The following is a 9966-nucleotide window of genomic DNA, read 5'->3' as shown; positions in this document are numbered from 1 at the left end:
TGGGCTGGCAGAGTGTAAGCATCTTGAGAGGAAAGTTGGGCGTAAGAGACATCAGATGTTGTGTACAATAGAGATGACTGAGCTGGTATGGTTATGTGATGTGTATGGTCAAGGACAGCTGTGTAAAGAAGTACCGACCTCTAGCTGTGGTAGAGATAGACCCAGGAAGACATGGGACGAACTGGTGAAGCATGATCTTCAAATGTTGGGCTTCATAGTGGTAATGTCTAGTGAATGAGACCTTTGGCGATATGCCATGCTTGAGAAGACCTGTCAAACCAAGTGAAATCATCATCATGGCTGATGCTGATGTCATGTAACTAGTGTAAAAAAAAAAAAGCACCTTTCGAGCATTGGGCCTTATGGAGGCAAGGTGGCCACTGCTGGTGGCACATAAAATGCACCTTTTGAGTGTTGGGCCTCATGAAGGTAATGACAAATGACCAAGACCTTTGGCATTATGCCATGCTTGAGAAGAAGGCTCATCAAGCCAAGTGAAATCATAGTTGTGGAAGATACTGATGTCGTGCAAATGGTACCTGTGCTGGTGGCACATAAAAGCACTCATTTTACTCTTGGAGTGGTTGGCGTTAAGAAGGGCATCCAGTCATAGAAATCATGCCAAATCAAACTAGAGTCTGGTACAACCTTCCAGCTTCCCAGCCCTGGTCAAACCGTCCAACCCATTGACATCACACGATAATTGTATTGCCATGGTGCAAACAGTATCCCTCATTTGCAATCTTCTGTGAAAAGCAAGATTTAATTATCCCATGACCAGACATATCTAGTCATGGGGGAATATTACTTTACTTGGAAACAGGAAGGGCATATAACAATAAAAAAATCTGCCTCAACAAATTCCGTCCAACTGATGCAAGCATGGAAAAGCAGATATTAAAGGTGATGATTATGATGATATATGTATATAAGTTGATTTTATTTTCAAGTGCTTCTTCCTTTATCATTATATGTGTGCCATTATATACAAAATGGAACTCTGTTACAATTTCGAGATTATGTCAAGAAGTTTGTCCTATAACAGTTTGTTTTAATGATGTTGGATATTGCTTGTTATTCTTGATGGAAAATTATGGAGACAATTAGCAAAACAAAATTTATTTTCAATAAATGTATGCAATAAATCATTCAGCTTTGATGGATATTCAGTTCACTTCTTGTATCTCAATTTCCAAAGTAATCTTTCTAGAATTTTCTTGAACACTACTGGAAAACAATGTTTTGTTTTGTTTTTCTTTTTCTTTTCTTTCCCCATAAGTATGTTAGCTGTCTACAGCTAATAACAAGCAAGTGCAGATGATGCAGAAGTGTTACTGCCGATGCTATCAGTACTAGCTACAGTAACCTGTGTCCCTAGTAAAATTAATTAAATCATCATTATTTAACTTTTTTTATTGATTGATCAATTCCTGCATTCTTTCTATCAATGTTGTTATTATTATCCCCATCAAGAATATGGTTCATGGCAAAATTGGTAAAATGCCAGACAAAACACTTTGCAGCATTTAGTTATGCCTTTGCAGTTTGAATTCAAATCCTGCTAAAGGTTAATAAAATAAGTTGTAGTCAAGTACTTGAATCAGTTTAACCCTTTAGCACTGCGATTACTCTGTTGTAATGCTTATTTATTCACATTCTTTTGAACTAATCATGCATTATCTCATAGTTTCAAGATTTTGATGATGTAATTTTGTTTTTAGAATGACATTGTAGAGTAGGTGTGAGAGACCAAATCTGGCCAGTTTAAACATAAAACAAGCAGAATACCAATTATTCCCTTCTCTGAAATTTGTGACCCTGTACTTTTTTATTGAAAGCTAATATATGAAAGAATCAGTAGAACACCTGACAAAATGACTCACGGGAGTTTAAATCTTGCTAAGATTGGCTTTGACTTTCTTCCCCACTGGAATTAATATATGAATGAAGTCCTAGAGTCAGTGAAATCAGCTACACTTCCCTCTCCAAATTTGTGCTCATGTCTCAAGGCAAGAGATTAATATTATCGTTGTAGCATAAATACTACGCTGTCCTCACTAATTACTGTTGAAATGTCTTTAAATATCTTTACAGTTTCAGTTTGAATCTTCCTGAAAGCAACTTTGCTTTCGTATTTTTCAGCATTAATAATTTTTTTTTTTAAATGAATAACGTACTAGACTCAATACAATTTGTCTGGACATATACTCTTTTTATGGTCAAGTTTGTGCATTTTCATGGTTGTCACAGTGTGGATTCAGTAATAAATGCCAGTTTATTCACTCAGTTCTACTCTTCCTCTTCAAAAATTTATCATTATCATTGTTATAAAGTACAACCACATTCTGGGTTAGATTGTGTGGCTAAGAAATTTGTTGCTTAAATAGTCTTGACTATTAATTCTACCATGAAGGGAAACCATTGGGCTGGCAGATTTTCAAGATATAGCCCCCCCCCCCCCAGATCGTCACAGATCCTTCACCATTTTTAACAGTTGGAAGAAGGCAGTCTGGGTCAAATGCTTCTTTTGACTGTCTCTACACGTATACTTGGCCAGTGGTTGGAAATAAGCTAAAGGATGACTCATCCGAGAAAATAACATTCTTCCACTGCTCTAGGGACCAATTCTGTAGATTTTTATTCCACTCTAAACGCTTTGCAACATTTGTTTTTGAAAGTAGTGGTTTTCTGTTTGCAGCCCTCCCATGAAATCCGGCTTTTTGCAGCTCCCGACGAACAGTTTTTGTGGAGACTGAGTTCTCGAGGTGGTCATTAAGCTCTGCAGTAATTTGGGGAGCTGTACTTTTGTGATCCTTTCTAACAATTAGCATAAGAGTCTGACGGTCCCTATCTGAAAGTTTTGGCTTTTTTCGGAGTTTTGTTTCGACAAGGAGATTTTTCTTTCTTTCTCAAAGGCTGTCATTACTTTTGAGACAGTACTTCTTGATACACCAAATATTTTGGCTGTTTTCGTTACGCTAGCCCCTGCCATACGAGCACCAACTACTTGATGTCTTTAAAAGTCCGATAGATCTGTCATTTTAATGAATTTTAATTACCTTTTTCTGATGATATCTGAAAAGAAACAGCAATTTTAGCAAAACATATTAAGCAACATTAATAATAAATCAAAAAACATAAAAATAAACAAGCTTTTGATGGTTTTATAGATATTTCAAAATTATGATGCTATGATGCTACGTGTTTCCATTATTTTGTTCAGTCTCTGTACACCAGTGTGTTATCCCACTCCAATGCATATGTATGCATGTATGTATATATATATATATATATATATATATATATGTGTGTGTATATATGTATGTGTGTTATATATATATATGTGTGTGTGTACATATATATATATATATATTCTCTTGTTCTTTTACTGGTTTCAGCCATTTGACTGTGGCCATGCTGGAGCGCTGCCTTTAGTCAAATGAATTGGTCCCAGGACTTATTTTTCATAAGCCTAGTACTTATTCTATTTGTCTCTTGTGCCAAACCGCTAAGTTACATGGACGTAAACACACCAACATCAGTTGTCAAGCGATGGTAGGGGGACAAACACAGATACACAAACACACACACACATACATACATACATACATACATACACACACACACACACACATATATATATATATATATATATATATATATATACGATGGGCTTCTTTCAGTTTCCGTCCACAAATCCATTCGCAAGGCTTAGGTCAGCCCAAGGCTATACTAGAAGACACTTGTTCAAGGTGCCATGCTGTGGGACTGAACCTGGAATGATGTGGTTGGAAAGCAAGCTCCTTATGTATCTGTGTGTGCATGAATTTTACGATTGTAATATGCTTCTGTATTCTATTTTCTATTTGTTTGTTTCGCTTTAAATGTGCTTGAAATTATCATCATCATCATCATTGTCATCACTGTCATTGTCTTCACAACTACCAACATTACTACAAAAGAAACTCTATCGGTCGATTATTGTAATCAGATAAAATGCTTATGACAAAAGCATTAGCATCACTATTTCCTATAGTCTCTTCCTTAAATTCACAGGCGTCATTTGTTTTAAAAAAATGAAACAAAAACACACACATACACAGAGAAAAGAATAAATATTTTGTATTTGGGCAGGTGAGTTACAACAAATGGTTGGGAACTGTACTAGATGCTTTGTGGTATCAGGTTTGCTACTGGTGTTTCTTTTATTCCGAGTCACATTTAAATAAAGTTTGATGTTTATCCTTTTGAAGGATACATTAAGTGCCAGCATCTTATTCGAATCAATTCATTGATTGGCTCATCTTCTTGTTTTCTTGCTTTGAGGAAAAAAAAAAACTGAAAAGGAAAACTACTGTTACTATCGTTTTTATTGCCATTATCATCAAAATCTATGTATAGAAATATATATATAAATATATATATATATGAATATATATATATATATATATATATATATATGTGTGTGTGTGTGTGTGTGTGTGTATGTATGTATGCACTGTGTATACATACATATATGTATGCATATATATATATATATATATATATATATATATATGTACATATATACATTTCTCTGTTTTTTTTGTTGTTCAAAAAAAAATTCGTTTTTTGTTTTCATTTCAAATTGCGTTTAACGTTTTTTTTGTGATGTCACATATATATCTATACACACACATGTGTGTGTATAGATATATATGTGTGCGTATATATATATAATATATATAGTGCCAGTAAGGCGATGCTGGTAATGATCACACTCAAATGGTGCTATTTACGTGTCACTAGCACTGAAGCCAGACAGCTGCTCTGGCAATGATCACACTTGGACGGTGCTGTTAGAGCTCAACTGGCACAGGTGCCGGTAATCGAATATGGTTCAATTACGATTTCGATTTCACTTGCTCCAACAGGTCTTCGCAAGCAGAGTTTAGTTTCCAATGAAGGAGAGGTTGGTATGGGTGCAAGTCATCGAATTTGGTTCGATTTCAATTTCAATTCACTTGCCTCAACAGGTCTTCACAAGCAGAGTTTAGTGTCAAATGAAGTAAAGATACGAATAAGTGAGCTGGCTACACTTCTGGCAGAGGCCATAGATTATTCCCTCACTTGGCTAAGTCTGGCGAATAAGGCGGATGGGGAACAAGTTCATATCCACAATCATGAATTGTTGCTATGGCAACCACTGAGGTGTGGGCTGGACAATTGTCATAATGAAAAAGGAATCCTCTGGTGAGCATTCCCGGCATTTTTTCTTTGATTGCTTCTTGGAGGCATTTCAGTCACTGAGTATAATACAGCCCTGTCACGGTGTGACCCTTTTCAAGGTAATCGATCAGCAAGACACTTTGAGAATCCCAAAAACGGATGCCATGACTTTGCAGCTGAAGGAATGACCCTGGCCTTCTTTGGGGTGGGAGAAGGTGTGTGCTTCCACTACTTTGATTGTTCTTTGGTTTCAGGCTGGTAGTGATGGACCCAACTTTCGTCCATAGTAATGAAACAAGCAAGAAAATTCTCTTCATCAGCTTCAAACAGTTCCAGATTGCTCGTGGACAAGGTGCAACTAGTGCATTTCTGTTCAGGAGTCAAAAGGCGAGGGACCCACCTTTCAGAAACCCTTGAGAACCCAAGTTCTTTTGTCACAATGTTGTCTGCTCTTTCAGTTGAGATGCCCAGTCTCTCGGTTATCTGACAACATGATATTCAGCAATCTTGCATTATTATACCAAGAGCAAGGTCAAGGTTGTCCTCAGTGGTTGCAGTTGGAGGTCTCGTTGGTGTGGGATCATCTTTCACACTCTCCCTGCCTCGCTGGAATTCATTTACCCAGCGTTTGACTGTTGCATATGAAGGAGCATTGTCTGTTAAGGTTCTCATCATATCTTCATGGATTTCTGATGGAGTCATGCCTTTCAAATGAAGGTACTTTATGACAGCATGATACTCAGTTTTCTCCATTTTCCTTGTAAATTCGAAGCTTGTTTATTCAAAAATCTGCAACAAAAAAAATTAAAATATCAGAATCATGAAAATGAGCAAGAATACTCCGAAAAGACTGTACTTACCAGAAAAAATTGTTTCAACTATATAGCAGCCTCGATTCTAGGTTAGGCTCAAAACTTTTCAGACACCCCTTGTATATATAAATGGTGACCAGCCAGGGCTTTTTCATTTTTGGGAATAGATGAAAGTCAGAGGGGGCTAAGTCTGGTGAATAAAGCGGATGGGGAACAAGTTGGTATCCACAATCACGAATTGTTGCCATGGCAACCACTGAGGTGTGGGCTGGACAATTGTCATAATGAAAAAGGAATCCTCTGGTGAGCATTCCCGGCATTTTTTCTTTGATTGCTTCTCGGAGGCATTTCAGTAGCTGAGTATAATACAGCCCTGTCACGGTGTGACCCTTTTCAAGGTAATTGATCAGGAAGACACCTTGAGAATCCAAAAAAACTGACACCATGACCTTGCCAGCTGAAGGAATGACCCTGGCCTTCTTTGGGGTGGGAGAAGATGTGTGCTTCCACTGCTTCGATTGTTCTTTGGTTTCAGGCTGGTAGTGATGAACCCAACTTTCGTCCATAGTAATGAAACAAGCAAGAAAATTCTCTTCATCGGCTTCAAACAGTTCCAGATTGCTTGTGGACAAGGTGCAACTGGTGCATTTCTGTTCAGGAGTCAAAGGGCAACGGACTCACCTTTCAGAAGCCTTTGAGAACCCAAGTTCTTTTGTCACAATGTTGTCTGCTCTTTCGGTTGAGATGCCCAGTCTCTCGTCTATCTGATGACATAATATTCAACGATCTTGCATTATTATACTAAGAGCAAGGTCAATGTTGTCCTCGGTAGTTGCAGTTGGAGGTCTCCTTGGTGTGGGATTATCTTTCACACTCTCCCTGCCTCGCTGGAATTCATTTACCCAGCGTTTGACTGTTGCATATGAAGGAGCATTGTCTGTTAAGGTTCTCACCATATCTTCATGGATTTCTGATGGAGTCATGCCTTTCAAATGAAAGTACTTTATGACAGCACGATACTCAGTTTTCTCCATTTTCCTTGTAAAATCGAAGCATGTTTATTAAAAAATCTGCAACAAAAAAAATTAAAATATCAGAATCATGAAAATGAGCAAGAATACTCCGAAAAGACTATACTTATCAGAAAAAGTTGTTTCAGCTACCTAGCAGCCCTGTTTCTAGGTTAGGCTCAAAACTTTTCATACAGCTCTCATATATATACACACACATATATATGCATATATATACATACACATACATATATGTATATATGTATACATGCATATATATATACACACACACATATATATATACATATATACGTCATCATCATCATCATCATCATCATCGTTTAACATCCGCTTTCCATGCTAGCATGGGTTGGACGACTTGACTGAGGACTGGTGAAACCGGATGGCAACACCAGGCTCCAATCTAAATTTGGCAGAGTTTCTACAGCTGGATGCACTTCCTAACGCCAACCACTCAGAGAGTGTAGTAGGTGCTTTTACGTGTCACCTGCACGAAGGCCAGTCAGGCGATACTGGCAACGGCCACGCTCGAAATGGTGTCTTTTATGTGCCACTCGCACAAGAGCCAGTCCAGGGGCACTGGCAACGATCTCGCTCGAAAATCCTACGAAGGCCAGTCAGGCGGTACTGGCAACGGCCACACTCAAAATGGTGCATCTTATGTGCCACCCGCACAAGAGCCAGTCCAGGGGCACTGGCAACGATCTTACTTGGCTTGCCGGGTCTTCTCACGCACAGCACATTTCCAAAGGTCTCGGTCAGTAGTCATCGCCTCGGTGAGGCCCAATGTACGAAGGTCTTGCCTCACCACCTCAGCCCATGTCTTCCTGGGCCTACCTCTTCCACAGGTTCCCTCAACTGTTAGGGTGTGGCACTTTTTCACGCAGCTATCCTCATCCATTCTCACCACATGTCCATACCAGCGCAATCGTCTCTCTTGCACACCACAACTGATGCTTCTAATGTTCAGCTTTTCTCTCAAGATACTTACACTCTGACGGGTATTCACATTGACATTACACATCCAACGGAGCATACTGGCTTCATTCCTTGTGAGCTTACGTATGTCCTCAGCAGTTACAGCCCATGTTTCACTGCCATGTGAAACATGGGCTGTAACTGCTGAGGACATACGTAAGCTCGCAAGGAATGAAGCCAGTATGCTCCGTTGGATGTGTAATGTCAATGTGAATACATATATATATATATATATATATATGCATACATGCATATATATATACACATATATACATAGATACATATATATATACATATATACATATATACATAGATACATATATATATATATATATATATATATATATATATATATATATATATTTACAGTTATGAGCAGCAATAGTGGTGATATTGCATCATTATTACCAGTGATAATTGTAATAAGATGGCAAATGTCTTTTTACATTGTAAGTTCAAATTCTTCCAGGATCACCTTTACCTTTCATCCATAAAGGGTGAGTAGAGTAAGTGCTAGTCAGGTGCTGAAGATGATTTAATTAGCTGTTCGCTCTTCACAAAATTTGCAGCCTTGTGCCAATATTGGGACTAATTCTTATTTCAAGAGAAATCATTCGAAAAGAATGGCAGAAACAGGAGATTGCCAGACAAAACTCCTTTCAGTTTCTAACTGAGTTCGATTCCTTCTAAAGTTGATGAGATAGGTACTGGAAGTTGATTCAGTTGTCTATGCTCTTCTACAAATATTTGCGCCAATATTTAAAATCATCCTCATACTCATCATTAACATTACTATTGTTGTTGTTGTTGTTAATCTAAATTCCTTGTGTGATATTTAGTTACCTCTCTTTATGTTTTGCATTTGAATCCTTTTGAGTCAACCTTGCCTCGTTTCATCCCTCTCCCTCCAGTGTTGATAAAATAAGTACCAGTAACATGTTGGGTTGGTTAAATCGATTATACCCTTCTCTGAAACCATGTGGCCTTGTGCCAATGTTAGAAAATCATAATTATTTTTAATCATTGACACCAATGGCAGAAAGAGAAAAAGAATGTTTGTTAACTATTTTTGTAAACATTGTACTTGGCTTTGTAAGAATGAAAAAGAGAAAATAATTTGAGTTTGTATATGTTGCTAGTTTCTATAGAAAATATTTCAATCAAGAAAATAAAAGTAACACTAACAATAACATTCCAAATAATAATAATAATGATAATAATGATAATGCCAACATTATGGAATAGCAACAGAAAAAAGATGGTATAAACACACGCCAGAAAAGGTCACAGAAAACGAGAAAGCAACCATACTCTGGGATATGCCAATACACACAGATAGAGAAATTAAGGCAAATAGACCAGATATAGTTGTCAAAGATCATGAAGAAAAAAAATGCTTTCTAATTGATGTATCAATACCAGCAGATGACAACGTTTCTCTAAAAGAAATGGAAAAACTTTCAAAATACAAAGACCTGGAAATAGAGATAACTCGAATGTGGAATCTAAAAACAGAAACAATTCCTATCATAGTAGGTGCCTTAGGTATAATAAAAAAATATTCAGACAAATACATAACAAAAACCCCAGGACTTACAAATATATATAACATACAGAAAATTGCACTACTGGGTACTGCACACATTCTACGCAAAACACTTTCAATACAGTAAACATAAGAGCACCACAGCAAACCACAGCACATACCCAAGGCGCATAGAGCTGCGCTCGGTAGTGAAGTGAAAGCACGTTATAAAAATAAAACTACTGAATAATAATAATAATAATAATAATAATAATAACCATGATAATCAAGCAACAGAATATTAATTTTAAAAAATTTAATGTTATTTTGTTTGTATAACTATATATTTCTATATGTGACGATAACTTTTTTGAAGCAATTAATTTTATCTCGCTTAATTTCTTTTGATATA

At 37.1% G+C, this 9966-nt stretch overlaps 1 protein-coding gene and 1 pseudogene across 2 annotated transcripts in view; both read right to left on the bottom strand.

The window, feature by feature from the left end:
• Positions 1-5303: 5303 nt before the first annotated feature.
• Positions 5304-6204, bottom strand: LOC149135646 (protein GVQW3-like; annotated as a pseudogene). Its single transcript, XR_016241952.1, has 2 exons — positions 6069-6204; positions 5304-5997 (listed from the first exon to the last, which is right to left on the bottom strand). The product of XR_016241952.1 is annotated as a protein GVQW3-like (transcript).
• A 26-nt stretch (positions 6205-6230) lies between these two features.
• LOC106876238 (uncharacterized) overlaps positions 6231-9966 on the bottom strand; it is a 55782-nt gene continuing 52046 nt past the window's right edge. The window contains exon 6 of the mRNA XM_089352656.1: positions 6231-7090. The gene's annotated coding sequence lies outside the window, so the exon portion shown is untranslated. The remainder of the gene's footprint in view (positions 7091-9966) is intronic.

This window comes from Octopus bimaculoides, chromosome 5 (genome assembly GCF_046866305.1).
Source record: "Octopus bimaculoides isolate indiv1 chromosome 5, ASM4686630v1, whole genome shotgun sequence".
In the NCBI taxonomy this organism is placed as follows: domain Eukaryota; kingdom Metazoa; phylum Mollusca; class Cephalopoda; order Octopoda; family Octopodidae; genus Octopus; species Octopus bimaculoides.
The sequence above is the reverse complement of the archived record's forward strand: the minus strand, read 5'-3'. Positions and strand labels throughout refer to the sequence as shown.